The sequence below is a fragment of the Nomascus leucogenys genome, chromosome 3 (genome assembly GCF_006542625.1).
Source record: "Nomascus leucogenys isolate Asia chromosome 3, Asia_NLE_v1, whole genome shotgun sequence".
In the NCBI taxonomy this organism is placed as follows: domain Eukaryota; kingdom Metazoa; phylum Chordata; class Mammalia; order Primates; family Hylobatidae; genus Nomascus; species Nomascus leucogenys.
Genome location: NC_044383.1, coordinates 130,248,807 through 130,271,078, shown reverse-complemented (window position 1 = coordinate 130,271,078; position 22,272 = coordinate 130,248,807). Strand labels below are relative to the sequence as shown.

The window sequence follows — 22,272 nt, the reverse complement described above, 5'->3', positions numbered from 1 at the left end:
CATTTATCCCACTTGAACAATTAACATATGGGTGAGGTTCATAGCATATATTGAATTTGTTCTTTAGCTAGCTGCAATTGTATTTGAAAGTAAAATGAAAAACAAGCAAAATAATTAAGGCTTCCAAATTCCAACTTCCTACTGAGGACCAAGAACGCTACTTGTTCAGGATCTCTCAAATTGGACATGACTTCTGTGTTTTAAAGCTGACGGCTAATCCAGATATCTATTATCCTTCAACTTCATAGCCAGATTTGGAGTTGGAAAATAAACTGAAACAAGCAAAGAAGATGCAGTGCGATAAAGCTTCTATTGATACAACGAAAATAATGTCTCGTGCAAGTTGTATCAGTGATTCAGGATTATTTTCAATGGCAGGTTTATCATTACTCATTAAAAGAGAAAAAAGAAAGTCAATTTACTGGCTGACATAGATATAGCCTGAATCTGCTTCCAAACACAGTAACTGTGGAGCAAATTATCAGAATTCTATAGTCAGAATAAGGCAGACAGAATTTAACAAAAAATTTGCCTCAAATTAACCAGTAGGTGTCACTGCGTAAATACATTGGTAGCAGCTTTTCCTGCAGAGATCCATCTAAGAGCCCAATAGAAAATAATCAAACAATTTTGAATAACTTACAACTAGTTCAAACCCACAGAGAATGTTTATAAACCCACACTGTTAATTTATAATTCAAAGGACTGACTTAAGTTCTTTCTGTTAAAATAATTATTAGAAAATCATTATAAGCTTAGTGGCAGTATACAAATTTAATGATTCAAATTTAATTTAAACTAATTTAAATTTAATTCAAACTAAGTTAACGATTCAAATTTAACTTCAATATATTCGCTATGTTTTAAGAACTTTTGAAAATACATAAAGAGTCTAATACAACAGATCTGCTTTTCAAGGAAAAAATCCTGGGCTTTTAAGGAGGAAGAGAAAGACTGAGCTCAGTCTAACTGGCTGTTAACTGAATTAAACAAATTTTCCCCCAAAATATTTTCTACCAATTCAACATGCCCCCCAATCCCAAGCCTATAAAGACAGACAAACATTCTCTACTTCAGTAAACACAGATACTTCCAAATGTAACGTTTGTCAGGTTCCTTCTGTTTCAAATCCTTCAGAGCATCCTGGGCATCATACTTCACAGGGCCCCCAGACGGCTCCCAGGTGGCTTACCCCACCTGTATCTGTCTCCCTCTCCCCCTTGCTCCTCCCTCATCCCTGCTTCTCTTCTTTCACTTCTCAACTAAAGCTGGCTCTCTGAGGAAGAGTCAGGCCTTCCCAAACCACTCCTTTAGCACCTTGGGCATAATTCATATTTTTTCATTACAAATATGGCTTATTAAAATCTCTGTCTCTTGCTATCTGAACTCACTGAGACAGAGGCCAGGTTATTTATCTGCATATCCCAAGCATCTAATAGTGAGTGGCTAGAGCCTGTTCTCAGTTGCTGGCAGGATGTTTATTTCCAAAATATGTAGACACCCTTTTTCTCTTTCCTTTTTGAGCAATTCAATTCTAAAGCCATTAGATGAGCTTAAGCAATGTATAGATCTGCACTGGGGAGGCAGGAATTCAGGGAGTTACAAACATGGATGGGGAGAAAAAATAGAAGAAAGTCTATAGTGTTGGATCAGAATTGGAGGTACATATAAACTCCTTGATATACATAAAGATATATGAATAAACATAGATATATATTTATATAGATAAATATACAAATAGATAAATATGCACACACGCACACACATACACACACACACACACAAACTCCTTAATTCTGTCTACCCAGAGGGCCTGGGAGTAGCAACACCTCAAGAGCAGTGAGCACACCTAGCATTGAGACCTTGTTTTCTAGATACCATTCACCACTAAAAGGAACCAAGGATCTTTGGAAAACGGCTGATTCTAGTACTGGGTCAGGAAAGTACAAGGTAAATCTGGACTATCTTGGAGTAGGAAGTAAGGAAGTGCTAAAAAATAATGCAGACAAGTCAAAAGTCAGCTTGAATGGGCTGTCACTGGCCCAATCTGAGACACTCTGAGCAACAAAATGAATGAATGGATTGTAACCATTCATTAAAATAGGGCACCATGGGTACATACGTACATAACTTATAATTCCATAAATAATTGAATAAAGTGAAAATTTGATAAAGCACGGGATATTACACAGCTTCAAAGCACTTCCCTCTAAAACATGTACTAATCACAAAGGGAAAACAGTAACTTTATAGAGGAGAAGCCTGGCAGAGAAGCAGGCCACACGGAAATCATGCCGCCTGAGAGGCTGCTGTGAGAACACTGCATGGCTTCTGTGGAAGTCCTGCTAAATAAACAGAGCCTAGATCTCATCAGGAGGAAACACCAGAAAACCTAGACTGACAAAGGGACATTCTACAAACTGGCTGGCTTGTCAGCAGAAGTGTCAAGATCACGAAAGTCAGCAGAGGCTGAGGAGCTGATCCACAAGGAAGAAGACGAAGGAGACAGGACAAGTAAATGCAACGCAACATTCTGAAGAGGAGCCTTTTGCTATAAAGAACATTCTTGCGACAACTGGTGACCGAATGGGGAACGAGGATTAGATGGTATTAAATCATCAATGTTAATTCCCTGATTTTAATAGTAGTACTTGGGCATCCACTCGGTATTTTACTTTTAAATGATTCAAGAGAGGAAAAAAAGTTACTTGCATTGTACTTGCAACTTTTAAAAATTCTTAGATGGCTCTCATTAAACAAACAATTTTAAAGGAAGAAGAAGAAAAAAAAACTTGACCACGCTGTATTTAAAAACTCTAAGCCGACCCCAAGTTGGAGTGCATTTTACATCTAGGATGATACAGTCTCCGCCTTCTAGGAGTTAATAGGAGAGTTGTGTGCACAAAATTAACACTGGCGGCGGAGAAAAAAGGGAGAGAGAGGAAAAAAAGAGAGATGCATTTTTTACTTCTTTGCAGAGGCAGTTTTAAAAATACCCTCCAGGTCACAGCCCTCCCCCTGCCGGCCGCCTCCCGCCCTGCAGCTGGGGAGGTGAGCGGAACTCTGCGGGCCGCCGCCTGAGCGGTCTCTTGGTGGGAAGCAGGTCTTTGCGTGTGAGCGTTGCGCTTCTCCCAGCCAGAAGTCGGAATTCTAATGCCCAAGGCATGGTGTGTTCAGTGAGATTCGTATTTTTAAAAAATAAAATAATTTAAGAGAAAAACCTGAAGCTACCAGGAGTGGGGTTCGAACCCACGCGGACATATGTCCATTGGATCTTAAGTCCAACGCCTTAACCACTCGGCCATCCTGGTGCAGGCGTTGAATGTGCCTTTCGCTCTACCTACAAGGCGTCCACCATCTCCTCCTGCCCGCTCCCTCCCTCCAGAACGCCGAGAGTTTTCGCCGCCACTGTCTCCGCTCTCCCAGCCCGGGCTGGGGCGACCGCCACGCCAGTACCTCGGTTTCTCGCCGCCGCGGCTCACTGTTGCCCCCGGCTCGCTGCGGCAGTGAAGACAACTGCAGCGGAGCGGCGCGCTCTCGGCTGGGGCGGTGGCTGCGGCGGCGGCGGCGCTCGCCGGCCTTTGGCTGGGGCGAGACTCCGGGCCCTCCAGTTGCGCTTTCAGTTTCGAAGTGCGCGGGCGCCGCAAACACACACCAGCAAACTTCTGGGTTCCTGGGAGCGCGTTCTGGAGGCGCCTGGCTGGTGGTGCAGGGACGCGTCCCACAGGGCGGCGTTTAGTTTGTATTGTTCTAAGCAGAGTAGGTTTCAAGGAATGAGGTGCACGGGCAGCAACAGAGTTCCTGGACCCCTGCCCCTAGGGGCCGCTTTTCTTCTTCGCGCATGCCACAAGTCACACGGGAGGGAGGCTTTGTAGAAATTTGCGTGTCGCCTGTGCCACGCCACATGCCGGGGAGCGTGGCACAGTCGCCCTTCCTGGTGGCTGAAGGCACCATCGCCACTGCACTGCCTTGGATGCAGTGCGGTGGCCTCCTCTTTGCCCCCGCAACCTTACAATGCAATGAGATATTTCTGTTCCCCTTTCTTGTTTTGCAGTGCTCTCCTTCCTTTCTGTGCACATGAGATTCAGTTTGTCCTGTTATTCCTTTTCCCAGGGCGTCCACTCCATTCCCCACTACCCAGGACCTCATATCGACCACAGAACCCAGAACCCAGGCTCTGTGTTGTGGAGTGGTAGGGCCTGGTGGCTGGGCTGGGATCTGGCAGCCACACGACTGTCCGGCCACGCCCTTGTTCACACGGTGCAGGCAGCGACTTCTTCATCAAGAACTTCTATCAGCCTGGAGTGTGCACACACTAACCTCACTGTGCAAGACCTCACCCATGGCTCTCCTACTGGGTCACATTGTAAGAATTGTCTTGCCTCTTCCTGGAACTCCTGTGATCCCTGGGAACACCGGCTGTCACCAGCCTGCTGCCCTGGTTCTCAGAGTTTCCGCCAACTCCTAGAGAACAGCCCCTGCGAGAGGGCCTCAGGATAGTAACCGGGAGAATCACCCCCTTCACACTTTGCCACACAGCATTGTAAGCTGTCAGAGGCCTGCGCCCATGTCCTGACCTCAATAGCACCCCTCCTTCTAAGCGCCAGGCCTGGCCCTCGGAAGTACACGACAAGAGCTCAGGCAAGAGCAGTTCCTCAGGCCTTGCCCTGCGGTGCTGAGAGAAGAAAGGGAACTTAGACTCTGTCAGGGTCAAGAGGCAGCCACGTGGTAATGACATGGAGTCACCAGAGTGCCACCTTGCCACTCGCCATCTCCATGGTATGGCGCCAAATTGTCAGAGGCCGCAGACTTGATAAAAATGGCCTTCAAGGCACTGAATTGATAATAATAACATGGATTGAGAACATGTCACTATGTGACAAGCATTGTTCTAAGCGCTTTACATATATCATCTCATTTAATTTTCAGCTGGGTGTGGTGTTGCGTTCGTGTAGTCCCAGCTACTCGGGAGGCTGAGGCCAGGGGATTGCTGGAGCTTGGGAGTTCAAGGCTGTGTGTGTCATAATTGTGCCTGTGAATAGCCACCACTGCACTCCAGCCTGGGCAGCATAGTGAGATTCCATCTCTAAAATAAATGAATAAAAATTTCTTAACAACCTTGTAAAGTAGGTGTGTGAGGGATACATTCAAACCACAGTACTATTTGAATGATATTTTTGTTAACCCCAGACTCAGCTTCCAACAAGCCCTTAGTATAAGACAGTTTGGAGTAACACAGCCGCATCGTAGGGTATCCCTTAGAAATGCACCTTCTGAACCCTCAAAATTGTATTAAAATTTTCTGGCTGCTGTTTAAGGATGGGCCTGGTACAAGTTAGTTTATCTTTGGTCATCTTTGGAAAAATACAACCTGCCACACAGCAGAACTATAACACTATCTCCCATTACTAACACTTTTCTTCCAATGTGATTTTGACACTCCTCCCATTAATAGATGGAATGTGGGGAGATGGGGGAGGTTTGTGTTCTCATTCGTTGAATCTGGAAAGGGGCTTGTGTCTATGGAGGAGTGATACTATGTGACTTCTGAGGCTAGGTCATAAAAGTTGCTGTACCTGTACTTCACTTTGTTTTTTTGAGATACTTGATCTTGGAACTGAGCCACCATGCTGTGAGGAAGCCCAAGTAGCCACATGTAGTTGTTTCAGGTGACTGCCCTCAAACAACAGGCAGTATTAACTGCTATAAATATGACTGCGTGAGCCTTCAGCTGATTCCAGTCCCTAGCCATCAAGTGACTCCTACCCCACAGCCACTGATTCCTTCCAGTTAATTACCCCATATTATTATGTATGCAGCGTAGACAAGTTGTCTCCATAGTATCCTTTTCCAATTCCTGGTTCACAAAATCTGTGGAAAGAATAAAATAGGTATTATTTCCATAACTGTTTGTTCGCTTGTTTAAGTGAAGCAACTGATAACGAAAATACTGAGAATGATAAACTGGGAGTGCGGTGATGAGGCACTAGGAGCACTGGTAGAGACAGGTGATCTGAGAATAAAGCCAGCACAGGGGGAAGCAGAACCTCGAGATGGAGAGAGTCCAAGGTCTGATTGCATCACTGGAGTCATTTACTCCATCCTTCCTAGAAACTGCATTCAGGGCCATGCTGCCATCTTCCAAATCTACATCGTACATGGAAGTGTCTGTGTGGAAGAACAGAAGTTCCATCCCTGGATGCTTGCTTCAAGGGTGAATAGGAAAGAAAGTTCTGGCTTCTGCCTCAGGAAGCAGTCTTGAAAATGGAAGAAATTCCCCAAACATAGGAAAAGTTGCCAAACTTGCTGGCAACTACAAGGCATGACAAATACCCACTTGAGTGTTGGAACAAAATGTGAAAAGCACTGTGCCATGGCATTTGTTATAACTGACAATATTAGAGAGTAAATGTCAATATTAGGACAGATTTTGTAACATCGAAATGGCTTCACGTTCAAGAAACTGCATTTAACATACTTCTTACAGAGAAATGTTCCATGCTATTTAAACTAGTTTTCAGTGTGCATGTGTGCTTATTTAAGCCATGATATTCTTCATACATTCTGCGATGGTTTTAAAAATATGTCCATAAATGCTTTCATACTTCTGTCTTCAACAGGGGAAGACTACCTTTCCTCCCCTTGAGTGCGGGCTGAATCTAGTGACTCATTTCTAATGGGTAGAATAAAATGAAAGTGATGGTCTGCAACCTTGGAGATGAAATCATCAAAAGGCACTGCTGCTACCACTGTGGTTGTCCTGCCTTGGATCATTCACTCTGGAGGATGCCAGCTGTGATGTCCCACATGGAGGCTCTGAACGGAAGCCTCTAGTAACCACCATGAGGACCTGAGGTCTCATATGAGTGAGCCTGGAAATGAATCTTCCATCTCAGTCAAGCCTTCTGGTGACTGTAACAAGAGGCAGCAACTTGACTGCAACCTCAGGAGAGACCCTGAGCCAGAACCACCCAGCTAAGCCCTGATTTCATGACCCTCAGAAGCCAAGTGAGATAATGAATATTTGTTGCTTTAGGCTGCTAAATGTTGTGCTATTTTTTACACAGCTATGAGCACTAATACATTAATATTAATATTCTACTAATACTATAATACACTAATTCTAATACTAATACTATAGCACTAATACTAGGCAAAGTTAGTTTCTCTAGCACTGATGATGCGCTCACAGGCATATATTTTGTTTCTTTACATCTATTTTATTTTATTTTATTATTTTCAGAGTTGTTTATATATATTTTATTTATTTATTTAGAGACAGAGTCTCTCTTTGTGGCCCAGGCTGGACTGCAGTGGCATGATCTCGGCTCACCGCAACCTCTGCCTCTGAGGTTCAAGCGATTCTCCTGCCTCAACCTCCCGAATAGCTGAGACTACAGGCATGCACCACCACGCCCAGCTAATTTTTGTATTTTTAGTGGAGACTGAGTTTCACCATGTTGGCCGGGCTGACCTCAAATGATCCAACTGCCTCGGCCTCCCAAAGTGCTGGGATTACAGGCGTGAGCCACCATGTATGGCCTGTTTATATATATTTTAAATTTTTCTTTTTAAAAAAAATTTTAGATTCAGAGGGTACATATGTAGGTTTGTTATATGGATATATTACATGATGCTTTGGTTAGGGCCTCTAATAAACCTGTTGCTCAAGTAGGGAACTTCGTACCTAATAGTTTTTCAACCCTTTTCCCCACTCTCTCACACCCCATTGTAATACCCCAGTGTTTATTGTTCCCATCTTTGCATCCGTGGGTTTCTACACATCTATTTTAAAAGAAAGAGTAATACTGCTAACCTCCTTGCTAACATCCAACTTTCCTTCTTGCATTTGTTTTCAAATTCTTAAATAGATTGCCCATACTTTCCAAGCCTACTCATTTGCTTTCTGGTTTTTTTTCCAGAATCCTCTGAAATGTAGCTTCTACGCTTATCTTTCTCTTAATCTTTTCAGAATGAAAACATCTTTACAGAAACAGATTCAAGTTGTAAACGTTGTATGACATCCAAACAATGTAGAAATAAAGTAGAATGTGAAACCTCTCATTCACAACCCGTATAATCCAAGTCATACTAAATTGGGGTCCCTTGTCTTTTGAAGATGCTAATCCATTTTCTGTCTCTCTTCTGCTTTTTCCCATGCCTGCTCTTCCCTGCCTAACTCTCTTCCAAGCCCCCCATAAATCCTATCTTCCCACCACACACACAGTTGTAAAGTCAAAGAAGTAAGAATAAGCTGCACTGACAAGTGTGAGTTTACAAAACTCAGGAAGCTCCAAATTACACTCTAGAAATGTCCTTCTCACTCTGCCTGGCCTTACTCATTATACAGCAGCCCCCCATTAGCTGCAGTTTTACTTTCTTCAGTTTCAGTTACCCACAGTCAACTGCAGTTTGAAAATATTAAATGGAAAATTCGAAAAGCAAACAATTCATAAGTTTTCCATTGAGTATCATTCTGAGTAGCGTGATCAAATCTCACGCATGGAACATGAATCATCTCTTTTCCAGTATGTCCACTCTGTCTATACTTCTTGCCTGTCAGTCACTTAGTAACCCTCCTGGTGGTCAGATCAAAGTATCACAGTGTATATCAAATTCAGTACTATCTGCAGTTTTAGGCATTTGCTGGGGGTCTTGGAATGTATCCTCAAGAATAAGAGGGCCCTACTGTAATAGAAATTACAGTTTGTGTCATCATTAGAAATATATTCTTTTTGGCGACAGAATTTTCTCTTTATTTACTTGTAGAGTTTAAATTTTCGTCCCAAACTTTTATGAAATAGAGTATACACATATCCTACACAGTAAGCAGGATATAAATTTGCCTTTTTGTCCATAATAGAGAGTTTTCATTATGATAACAATAATTTCTCTGAACTGTAGATAAAAGGCAGCAGTGCATAGTAATGTAAATGTATTGTTTAAACTGTCAAGTCAGTAGAGTTAGTTCAAATCATAATTCTTTCCTAGCTGCGTAGACAACTTATTAATTTCCTCAAGTCTCATCTGTAAAGTGGGAATAATAATTCCTACCTGAGAGAAGTGTTGTGAGAATTAAGTGAAATATGCATGTAAAATATCTCTGCTGGTTGTCTGGCATTGAAACAGAACCCAGGTTTGCCACTTAAGCCAGACACAAGAAACGAGGGTTGATGGGAAGAAAAGCAGATTTATTCAGAAAGCCAGCAAAACCGAGAAGATGGTGAACTGGCGTTGTAAAATACCATCTTAAGTCATTACAAATTTCAGGCTTTTTTTTTGTTAAGGGCAAAGGGAGGAGGAGAGAGTTGAGATCAAGAGTTAGCCAATGACTGAAGACACCTAGGTGGCAGCGAGGGTCTGAGGAGGTTAGGAAATTATTTGTCCTTGGTCATAATTCTTCTACAAATCTTTAACAAGGACCAACTAGACACAACCAGGTGGAACAGCTGCCACCGAGGAATGGAGGAACCAGGATAACTAGCACACTCCTAAAAGACCTTCAGAGGGAAGGCACCAAGAGTGGATGCAGGGAAGACATAGAAGCTGGGCTGAAGGGGGAGGAAGCTGGGAACCCTGCATGAGGCTACCAAGCATCAGGGCTCGTTTTTGGCCCCCAGCAACTCTGGGGTAATGGGTGAGCTGAACTGGTAAGGAGCAACCTGCTTTTGTCACAACCTCTGGAATCCCAGCAGGTAGAGTCCCCTCAACCACCATGGACACCTGAGTTGGCAAGGAGAGCTGCTTAGAGAAGTGGTAGGGGCATCCAGCTGATGTGGAGCCCAGAGTGTTTGGTGAGGGAGCATCTGTAGTGGAGTACAGCCAGGGATAGCCATCTCTCTAGGCTCTACTAGCTCTCACAGGGGACTTTAGTCCTAGGGGAACTGTCAGACCTGAACCCTGCAGGGTGGTCTTGCCCATTAGACTGGACTGGTCTGACCTGAGTAATCCTTGCTCTTCTGGTCCCTTCTGGAACCCCAACCTGGCAATGTCTGCTTGCAGGGCAGCCTCGGGTGCCCTGGGGGCCCACACTATAGCTTTTGCACTGGTGGACCATGCCTGACTAGTGGAGAGCTGCAGTGGCGTGGTCTCCATGGCCACACATCAGTCTACCCACTCCTTCCCTGCACTATAGCTGCCCCCGGGCCCATGGCCACCCCCCACATTGCTTTGTCAGCATGTATGTGCACGAGCAGATTTTGCTTTCCTTGCCCCACCACTATGTGTGTACACATGCACCCTGCTTCACCACTGCTGCTGGCAGGAGTGCATTTGACTCTACCAGCCTCCCTCCCCCACCATACTGCCATTGCAGTCAGAGCCTTGGTGGGCATAGAGCCCACTAGCCCTGTCCCCGCCAATGCCCTGCCCCTGCGTCAACACTGCCACTAGAGTGAAAGTAGGCACAGAGAACAGCATATCCTCCCCAGCTATCCCCACTTGCATGAATGTGCACAGATGGCACACTCAGACCTGCGCTGATCAGCACCCCAACCCCATGCTAGCACCACCACCAGCACAACTGCATGTACGGTTGCCAGTGGGGCCCTCCTCCTCCTCAAGCCGTGCTGCCTCCACTGCAGCTGTGAATGCCCACAGGCAGGCAGGCACCCTGGCATCCACTAGCACCCTGCTGCAGCCAAGAAGCCTGCACCTCACCATGCCGCCACTGCTGCTGGCATGTGAGAACGAGGACAATCCTGCTGTCACCACACTGAAAACACTTTGGGTGACACCACCAATTGGAGTGTAGTGACCAGCCACCTGGGAGCATATCAGCCCCCCAGCACAGTGGATTCCTAATCTCCAGGAGACAGAGAACAAAGTTGAGGCTGATACAAGTCCCCTAGAGTTACAGCATACAGTCCAGGAGTTGGAAGCTGAACTTTGGCCCCCTAAAATCTTCCAGAAATGAAGCCAGTTGGCTGAACCCACCTTCCTCCACAATAAAATCATTAAGAGCATCAGATAGGATAAAAGGGAAAAAGCCCATCCAAAGAACAGCAGCTTCAAAAATTGAAGGAACATTAGCCTAGCAAAATGAGAAAGAACCAGTGACAACTCAAAAAGCCAGACTGCTTTCATTCCTCTAAACAACCTCCCTACATCGCCAGGAAGGGCTCTGAACCATGCTGAGATGGCTGAAATGACAGAAATTGATTTCAGAATACAGATAGGAATGAAGACCATTGAGATGAAGAAGTACATTGGAAACCAATCCAAGGATACTAAGAATCATGATAAAACAATGCAGGAACTGACAGACAAAATAGCCAGTATAGAAAACAATGTAGCCAACCTGATAGAGCTAAAAAACACACTACAATAATTTCATAATGCAATCACAAGTATTAAAAGCAGAATAGACCAAGCTATGGAAAGAATTTCAGAGCTCAATGAATAGCTTTCTGAAATAAGACAGTCAGACAAGAAAAGATAAAAAAGAAGGAAAATGAATGAACAAAACCTCTGAAAAATATGAGATTATGTAAAGAGATCAAATCTATGACTTATTGGTGTCCTGGAAAGAGACGAGGAGAATGGAAGCAAGCTGGAAAACATATTTCAGGATGTCATTCATGAGAAATTCCCCAACTTAGATAGAGAGATCAATATTCAAATTCAGGAAATGAAGAGAACCCCAGTAAGATACTTCACAAGAAGATCACCTTCAAGACACATAATCCTCAGATTCTCTAAGGATGAAATGAAAGAAAAAATGTTAAAGGCAGCTAGAGAGAGAGGTCAAGACACCTACAAAGGGAAGCCCATCAGGCTAACAGTGAACTTCTTAGCAGAAACCCTATAAGCCAGAAGAGGTTGGGGGACAATATTCAAGATTCTTAAAGAAATTCCAACCAATAATTTCCTATGTGGACAAACTAAGCTTCATAAGAAAAGGAGAAATAAGATCCTTTTCAAATAAGCAAGTGCCAAAGTATTCGTTACAACTAGACCTGCCTTACAAGGGCTCCTGAAGGAAGCACTAAACATGGAAAGGAAAGACCATTACCAGCCACTTCAAAAACACACTGAGGTACACAGACCAGTGACACTATAAAGCAACCACACAAGTCTGCATAATAACCAGCTAACATAATGATGACAGAATCAAATCCACACATTTCAACACTAAACTTGAATGTAAATGGGCTAAATGCTGATTGCACAGAGTGGCAAGCTGGATAACGAAGTAAGACCCAACGGTATGCTGTCTTCAAGAGACTCATCTCACATGCAATGACATACGTAGGCTCAAAATAAAGGGATGGAGAAAAATCTATGGAGAAAATGGAAAACAGAGAGAAGTAGACATTGCAATCCTTATTTCAGACAACATAGACTTTAAACCAACAAAAAAAAAAAAAGAAAAAAGAAAGACATTACATAATGGTAAAGGGTTTAATTTAACAAAAAGACCTAACTATCCTAAATATGCACCCAACACAGGAGCACCCAGATTCATAAAGCAAGTTCTTAGAGGCCTTTGAAGAGACTTAGGCTCCCACACAATACTAGTGGGAGACTTTAACACCCCACTGACAATATTAGACAGATCTTTGAGACAGAAAATTAACAAAGATGTTCAGGACCTAAACTCACCACTGGATCAAATGGACCTGACAGACATCTACAGAACTTTCCACCCCAAAACAACAGAATATACATTCTTCTCATTGCCACATGGCAGTACTTTAAAATCAACCACATGATTGAACATAAAACACTCCTCAGCAAATGCAGAAGAACTGAAATCATAACAACCACAGCACCACAGCACTATAAAAATGGAATTCAAGACTAAAAAGCATGCTTAAAACCATACATTTATATGGAAATCAAATAACTCGCTCCTGAATGACTTCTTGGTAAATAATGAAATTAAGGCAGAAATCAAGAAGCTTTTTGAAACTCATAAGAACACAAACACAACACACCAGAATCTCAGGAACACAGCTAATTCAGTGTTAAGAGGGAAATTTGCAGCACCAAACACTCACATCAGAAAGATCTCAATTTAACAACCTAACATTACAACGAAAAGAACTAGAGAACCAAGAGCAAACCAATCCCAAAACTTGCAGAAGACAAGAGATAACTAAAATCAGAAAGAACTGAAGGATTCACACAAAAAAACCATTAAAAGGATCAACGAATCCAGGAGTTTTTTTTTTTTTTTTTGAAAAAAATAAAAAATAAAATGGTTAGCCTGCTAGGTAGAAAAAAAAGAAGAAAAGAGAGATGATCCAAATAAACACAAGTAGAAGTGACAAAGGGGAGATTACCATCAACCCCACAGAAATACATATAACCATCACAGAATATTATGAACACCTCTCTGGACTCAAACTGGAAAATCTAGAAGAAATGGATAAACTCCTGGACATACACACCCTCCCAAGATTGAACCAGGAAGAAATGGAATCCCTCAACAGATCAAAAATGAGCTCTGAAATTGAATCAGTAATAAATAGCCTACCAATCCAAAAAAACCAAGGACCAGACAGATTCATAGCCAAATTCTACCAGATATACCAAGAAGAGCTGGTACCATTCCTATGCAAACAATTCCAAAAAAGTGAGGAGGAAGGACTCCTCCCTAACTCATTCTATAAGGCCAGCACCATCCTAATACCAAAAGCTGGTAGAGACACAACAGAAAAAGAAAACTTCAAGCCAATATCCTTGATTACCATCTATGTAAAAATCCTCAACAAAATACTGGCAACTCAAATCCAGCAGCACATCAAAAAGCTTCTCCACTACCAACAAGTAGGCTTTATCCCTGGGATGCAAAACTGATTCAACATACATGAATCAATAAATATGATTCATTGCATAAATAAAACTAAAGACAAAACCACATAATTATACCGTATTTGCAGAAAAGGCTTTCAATAAAATTCAACACCCCTTTATGTTAAAAACTCTCAACAAACTAGGTATTGAAAGAACATACCACAAAATATTAAGAGCCACCTGTGACAAACCCACAGCCAAGATCATACTGAATGGGCAAAAGCTGGAAGCATTCTCCTTGAAAACTAGCACAAGACAAGGATGTCCTCTTCTCTCACCACTGCTATTAAACATAGTATTGGAGGTTATGGCCAGAGCAATCAGGAAATAGAAAGAAATAGAGGACATCCAAATAAGAAGGGAGGAAGTCAAACTATGCCTGTTTGCAGATAACATGATTCTATATCTAGAAAACCCCAGTCTCAGGCCAAAAGCTCTTTAAACTGATTATCAACTTTAGTGAAGTCTCAGAATACAAAATAAAAGTACAAAAATCACTAGCATTCCTATACACGAACAATCAAGCTGAGAGCCAAATCAGGAATGCAGTCCTATTCACAATTGCCATAAGAAGAATAAAATGCCTAGGAATATAGCTAACCAGGAGCTGAAAGATCTCTACAATGAGAACTATGGAACACTGCTCAAAGAAATCAGGGATGACACAAACAAATGGAAAAATACTCCATGCTCATGGATAGGAAGAATCAATATCATTAAAATGGCCATACAGCCCAAAGCAATTTACAGGTTCAATACTATTCCTATCAAATTACCAATGATATTTTCCATAGAACAAGAAAAAAACTATTTTAAAATTCATATGGAACCAAAAAAGGGCCTGAATAGCCAAGGCAACCCTAAGCAGAAAGAACAAAGCTGAAGGTGTCACACTACCCAACTTCAAACTATCTATAGGGCTATAGTAACCAAAATAGTGTAATACTTGTACAAAAACAAACATAGACCAATGGAACAGAATACAGAGCCCAGAAATAAGGCTGCACACCTACAACTACCTGATCTTTGACAAAGCTGACAAAAGCAAGCAATGGGGAAAGGATTCTGTATTCAATAAATGGTGCTGGGATAACTGGCTAGCCATATATAGAAGACTGAAACTGGACCCCTCCCTTACACCACATACAAAAATCAACTCAAGATGGATTAAAGACTTAAAGGTAAAACCCAAATCTATAAAAACTCTGGAAGATAACCTAAGCAATACCATTCTGTACATAGGAACAGGCAAAGATTTCATGATGGAGATGCCAAAAGCAATCGCAACAAAAGCCAAAATTGACAAATGGGATCTAATTAAAGAGCTTCTGCACAGCAAAAGAAACCATCAACCGAGTAAATAGATAATCTACAGAATGGGAGAAAAATTTTGCAAACTAGGCATCTGACAAAGGTCTAATATCCAGCATCTATAAGAAATTTAAACAAATTTACAAGAAAAAACAACCCCATTAAAAAGTGGGCAAAAGAACATGAACAGATACTTTTCAAAATAAGACATACCTGTGACTACAAACATGACAAGAAGCTCAACATCACTGATCATTAGAGAAATGCAAATCAAAACTGCAATGAGATAGCATCTCACACCAGTCAGAATGGCTACTGGTAAAAAGTCAAAAAATAACAGATGTTGGTGAGGTTGCAGAGAAAAAGGAATGCTTATACACTGTTGGTGAGAATGTAAATTAGTTCAACCATTGTGGAAAGCCATATGCTGGTCCCTCAAAGAGCTAAAAGCAAAACTACTATTCAATCCAGCAATTCCATTACTGGGCATATATACCCAGAGGATTATAAATAATTCTACCATAAAGACATATGCATGCGAACATTCACTGCAGCATTATTCACTATAGCAAAGACATGGAATCAACCTAAACACTCATCAGTGGTAGACTGCATAAAGAAAATGTGGTACATACACACCATGGAATACTAAGCAGTCATAAAAAATAATGAGATTATGTGGTTTGCGGGAATGTGGCTGGAGCTAGAGGCCATTATCCTTAGTAAACTAAAGCAGGAACAGAAAACCAAATACTGCATGTTCTCATTTATAAGTGGGAGCCAAATTATGAGAAATCATGAACACAAAGAAGGCAACAATAGGTGCTGGGTTCTACCTGAGGGAGAAGGGAGGAGGGAGAGGATAAGGAAAAAATAACTAATAGGTATTAGGTTTAATACCTGGGTGACAAAATAATCTGTACAACAAACCCCCATAACATGGGTTTACCTATATAACAAACCTCTACATATAACCTTGAACTTAAAAGTTAAAAAATAATAATAAATATTAAACAAACGATAGTTACTTCCCCTTTAACCCCAGACTTTACTAGTTGTTTTTGCATATTGTCTCAGTGCTCTGAAATTATCCTAGCCTATGTGTAAGAATGGGCAAAGCCCTCTTAAACAAAAATGGAGTGGATTATGTTAGCTCTTTTGCTGTTTCACTGCTACAGCATGAGGTGGGCTCTTTTGGTAGCCATTGTTTTTTGTTTATCCAACAGCCATTCCTCACCTTTCTCCCTGATAAAGGAAATCTTATTTTATTCAGGCAGTGGGCAGAGACACCTTAATTTCAGGGAAGGTAGACTTATTCTCCAGCCCCAGGGAATGAATCATTATTAGTGTAAACCAGTAATTGTCATCTCATCCGTTTGGTCAATACAGTAATTGGTTGGGAGACAGTGGCAGAGTGGTGTGTGTTCCAGTTCTGGCCAATGAGAGATAAGAAAAAGCTGGTTTGAAGTTCTGGAAAGGATTTTCATTTTGGATTTAAAAAACAGAGTCTTGGGAAGTAAAAGCCGTGTGCTTGCTATTCCTTCCCTTTTTCTTCCTGCCTTGAATGGGATCATGTTGTTGGAAACAAAGCTCAGAGTTGCAAAGGAAATGAGCACCCAAACAAAAGATTTCTCAGCAAGGCAAATTTACTTCTGCAGAAGGGTGCTTCTCGCAGTTGCCACGAGAGCACACTGAACAAAGGAGGGAAAGGGTTTTTATTCCTAACGCAACTTGTCCCTACTACTGTGTTCTGTCCCTGTTGGCTGGAGTTGGACCACACAATCTAAACTGAACCCAATTGGCTAACTTGAAAGACAGCTTTGGTGGGAAGAGCTGTTACATTGGGAGTGGTAAATTACAGAGTGAATGGCCAATGTGGGCTCTGTAGATAAGGACTGGTGGGAGAGTTGTTTACTGGAACCAGGAGCAGGGAGGCAAAAAGGATAAGGAAGTTGGACCTTGAAAGTAGAGACTAAGGAAACTAAACAAACTAAACTTTTGAAGAGGAACTTCTCTTGGATATGACAATGTGAAGATAGAAGCCTTGGAACTGTGTTGGCTATGCTGTGACCACAGGGCCAGGATTGGGGACAGGGAGGTCGCATTTCTATGGATAATGTGCTAATACCCAAAGATGTCAAAACAGTAAATTAGAAAGGGATTTTGCCTTTAAAGACCTTATGGAGCTACAGCCAACCAGAAACCACCTACTTCCAGTCTTCTTGTTGTACAAGAAAATTAACATGCTTTTAAATATAAGCCTGTGGCTTTCAAAGTGTGGTCCTCTGACCAACAGCATAAAGATTATCTGGGAACTTGTTGGAAATGCACTTTCTCTGGCCCCACTCCAATCTCAGAGTCCAGTGATACTGAAGCATGCTCAAGTTTTAGGGTCACTGTGATCACAGTACGGTTTCTGTCAAAGGCATTCCTAGCTGAATCTTCATACAAATATGTGCAGACCAGTGAAGAAATCTAAAGTATTCCCTAGAAGTTGCTTCCTTGACTGAGCGCCTGATATTGGCTTTATTTCTTAATATTTATCTTTATTTTATAAGTAAGGCTATCTCCAGAGGGTGACTTGCTGTTTAGTGTTGGGGGGTTATATATGAAATATATTTATACATATATAGATTTTGTGTGTGCAAATTTTATAAATATATATGTATATATATAAATTGTTGTGTGAACCTTAATGCTTCCTTTTCCTAAATTGTGCTCTTGTCCTTGATAGAACCTTCACTTTCACTTTACCAGAAATCTCTCACTTCCTAGCATCATTCTAATACAATTTTATTTAAACATTAGTTAAATACTTCCACTTCCAGGTGACTTTTAAATCCATTATTTAAACAGATTATGAAGAAATATGGCCATCTCATAGATCTTCAGAATATTATCACTAACTACCATTACTACTAGGACACATTTTTGCATCTAAGGGTGAGAATGGGAAGCCATCTGTGCTTACACCAAGGACTACCAAATACTTTCAATCCACTTTTGGATCCCTGTGTGTGGTATTCTTATGGATTCCAAAGAAAAGAGTTGGTGGCTGAGCAGGTGTGAAGTCAACAAATCCAGTTTGTGGTGAGACTCTTTCAGATAGCTCTGGGTCCCCTCTGATGGATACCATAAAGAGATGCAAGGTTGCTGGGGACATGGGATGAGGGCAGAGGGGATAGAGACCTTGTATTCCTCTGTGCTTCCTATCACCCAGCTATCCAGGACCCAACTCTAGACGAAGCTAAATGAGAATTTTGCGAAAGACTCCTCATTTCCTTTCACTAGGACTCTTCTTCTTCCTCCCCCCATTATCCCCTCATCTTTTATTTTTGAATTTTATAAAAGATAAATGTTGTTTTATGGAGCAACATCTCAACATCACTTTACTGTGAGAAGCTCTTTACATATATTATCTTATTTCATTTATTTTATGTAGTTTCCCCCATTTCAATTTTACTTGTTTATTCTTTAAATATTCTGCCTCTATTTTGTTTTTCCTACTTTGTCTTTATGTATATTTCCATTAAAAATAGTACTTTCGCAGGAAATCAACATGGCACATGGATACATATGTAACACACCTGCACATTGTGCACATGTACCCTAAAACCTAAAGTATAATTAAAAAAAAATAGTACTTTCACATCCTTTTGAAATTATATTTATTGCTAGTTCAGCTTAGAATTTTTGTTTTTAATCCATATTTATATTTTTCATAAAAGACTAATAAATCCAGTTTTCTTTCTTTTTCCCCGCCCACTCCCCTCTCCACCTTAGCACCGCTCAGGCTGCACCACGCTTGCTGCGAGCTTCAGGCTCCTGCTAAGCTAGCGCCACATCGTCTCCCTTCAGCCGCCATCATGATTATTTACCAGGACCTCATCAGCCACGATGAGATGTTCTCCGACATCTACAAGATCTGGGAGGTCGTGGACGGGCTGTACCTGGAGGTGGAGGGGAAGATGGTCAGTAGGATAGAAGGTAACGTTGATGACTCGCTCATTGGTGGAAATGCCTCCACTGAATGCCCCTAGGGCGAAGGTACAGAAAGCACAGTAATCACTGGTGTTGATATTGTCAGGAACCATCACCTGCAGGAAACAAGTTTCACAAAAGAAGCCTACAGGAAGTACATCAAAGATTACGTGAAATCAATCAAAGCCCAACTTGAAGAACAGAGACCAGAAACAGTAAAATCTTCTATGACAGGGGCTGCAAAACAAATCAAGGACATCCTTGCTAATTTCAAAAACTACCAGTTCTTTAATAGTGAAAACATGAATCCAGATGGCACGGTTACTCTATTGGACTACTGTGAAGAAGGTGTGACCCCATATATGATTTTCTTTAAGGATGGTTTAGAAATGGAAAAATGTTGGCCAGGCGTGGTGGCTCACACCTGTAATCCCAGCACTTTGGGAGGCCGAGGCGGGTGGATCACGAGGTCAGGAGATTGAGACCATCCTGGCTAACACGGTGAAACCCCGTCTCTACTAAAAATACAAAAAATTAGCCGGGCGTGGTGGCGGGCGCCTGTAGTCCCAGCTGCTCGGGAGGCTGAGGCAGGAGAATGGCGTGAACCCAGGAGGCGGAGCTTGCAGTGAGCCGAGATCGTGCCACTGCACTCCAGCCTGGGTGACAGAGTGAGACTCCGTCTCAAAAAAAAAAAAAAAAAAAAAAAAGAAATGGAAAAATGTTAACAAATTTGGCAATTACTTTGGATCTATCACCTGTCATCGTAACTGGCTTCTGCTTGTCATCCACACAACACCAGGACTTAAGACAAATGGGACTGATGTCATCTTGAGCTCTTCATTTATTTTGACTGTGATTTATTTGGAGTGGAGCCATTGTTTTTAAGAAAAACATGTTATGTAGGTTGTCAAAAATAAAATGCATTTGAACTAAAAAGAAAACTAATGAATCCAATTTATATTTTTATTCTATTTTATACCTTTTTATTTCCTTGATCATTGGTCTAATTATTTTATCTTGTAATCGTTACATTCATATTTAATCTTGTAGTTTAATGTTAATATTTGCTTTTTTAAAATTTTCTCTCTTATATAATTTTACTTTAAATTTTTCTTTTTTTTTTTTTTTGAGACCGAATCTTGCTGTCACCCAAGCTGAAGTGCAGTGGTGTGATCTCAGCTCACTTTAACCTCCACCTCCTGGGTTCAAGCAATTCTCCTGCCTCAGCCTCTTAAGTAGCTGGGATTACAGGCTCTTGCCACCACACCTGGCTAATTTTTGTATTTTTAGTAGAGACAGGGTTTCACCATGTTGGCCAAGCTGATCTCAAACTCCTGACCTCAAGTGATCCACCTGCCTTGGCTTCCCAAAGTGCTGGGATTACAGGAGTGAGTCACTGCACCTGGCAAATTTTTCTTTCTTCATGAAGAATATTTATTTTACCTTGTGTTTTTTGCTAGCAAGAAATATGGGCTTGGGACCTGGCAGTGAAGAAAGCCCACATCCTCTGTCCCCACCTGCTTTATAGCAAAGAGTGCAACAATCTAACTAAAGGCAGGGTCTTTCTGCAATTACTCAGGATGGGGTCTCAGACTAAAGTGGTTAGAGATCCAAGGGCAGAGTGGACTTAGAAAATGTCAAACAATGGTACATCCAGATTACGTATCATATATATGTTGGTTGACAATATAATTTTTATCACCTAAACACAAACACTCCTGAAGATGAAATAGGTAGCTATTAAAAATCATTCCAGGACAACAGGTCTACAAGAAGCTGGTCCCAGGTACTTTACAAATGTGTAAGAAATACATATGCAAAGTAGGACCAAAATTAATTAATATCAGTTTTGTCCAACAGACATTTACTAAAGGAGCGACCATTAACATTAAGGACTATGTAAATTTAAGTGTGAATCAAAACACAATTCTCTGATGTATAAACCACTTCCTTTTTGGGCCAATTAGAAAAATCCAGACAGGAAATTATAGTTGTCTTTACATCTCAGGTATCTGGTGTGCATTTTAGATGACATCAGCTGTATAGTAGGCCACAGATATTAATTTTTTTTAGTACTAGCAATAATTCTTTAATTGCACTTGGCTATGAACAGAGATGATGGAAATGAAAGTGATTCTGATGTTTTTGCCTCTAGATAACAGGCAGAATGAAGAAGGCCTATAGGAGGCAAAACAGAATACTGAGTTTGAGGAACCTGTGGGACCTTCAAGAAGAGAGGTCAGGTAGACAGTAGGATATGGATGATGCTCATGTAGTCTCTGATTATCCCATGCTATGTGATATGGTTCGGCTGTGTCCCCACCTAAATCTCATCTTGAATTGTAGTCCCCATTATCCTCAGGTGTCATGGGAGGAACCTGGTGGGAAGTAATTGAATCATGGGGGCAGTTTCTCCCATGCTGTCCTTGTGATAGTGAGTGAGTTTTCAAGAGATCTGATGTTTTTATAAGTGTCTGGCTTTTCCTTGCTGGCACTTCTCTCTCCTGCCACCATGTGAATAAGGACATGTTTGCTTCCCCTTCTGCCATGACTGTAAGTTTCCTGAGGCCTCCCCAGCCACATGGAACTGTGAGTCAATTAAATCTCTTTCCTTTATAAATTACCTAGACCAGGGGCAGGTCTTTATAGCAGTGTGAGAACAGACTAATACACTATGCTTGGGTAGGACCCAACTGGAGCCATTATAAGCTGACCCCTACTACTCAAAAACAATCTTTTACCAATGGTGAGAATGAGAGCAGTCATGCACTCAAAGGAAAATGAGTCTAGCTTGGATGCCATCCACCCAGGGACGTTGCCTACTCATGCTGACAGTACGTGGGAATCTTGGGTGATGTTGACACTCTGTGTCGGCTCCTTATCAGTCAGACTAAAGAGAGCTGCCAGGGTCATCAGCAGTCAACCATCTCCCCGCAAAAGTTTGGCAATTATCAGGATAAGGTAGCAAAGCCACAGGGTAGATGAGATCACTTAGAAAGGTAGGAAAGAATTAAGGGTAGAATCCCTTGCCATTTCACACCGCGGTGTGTGGGCTCACACATTTGACCCAATACCATGAATAATGGATGTGGTAACTGTGTTTTTATGCTACCAAGCACTGGGTAGCAGTAAATTTTCCTGCTCTCCTTAAGCACATTTGATGATTTATTGCTGTGTAGT

General features: G+C 41.7%; 1 non-coding gene and 1 pseudogene across 1 annotated transcript; one reads left to right on the top strand and one right to left on the bottom strand.

Annotated features, from left to right (window-relative positions):
* Positions 1 to 3,228: 3,228 nt before the first annotated feature.
* TRNAL-UAA lies at positions 3,229 to 3,311 on the bottom strand. The gene has a single exon. It is a non-coding gene; the product is annotated as a tRNA-Leu (tRNA).
* Positions 3,312 to 18,977: 15,666 nt separating this feature from the next.
* LOC100592359 lies at positions 18,978 to 22,057 on the top strand (annotated as a pseudogene).
* Positions 22,058 to 22,272: the final 215 nt, after the last annotated feature.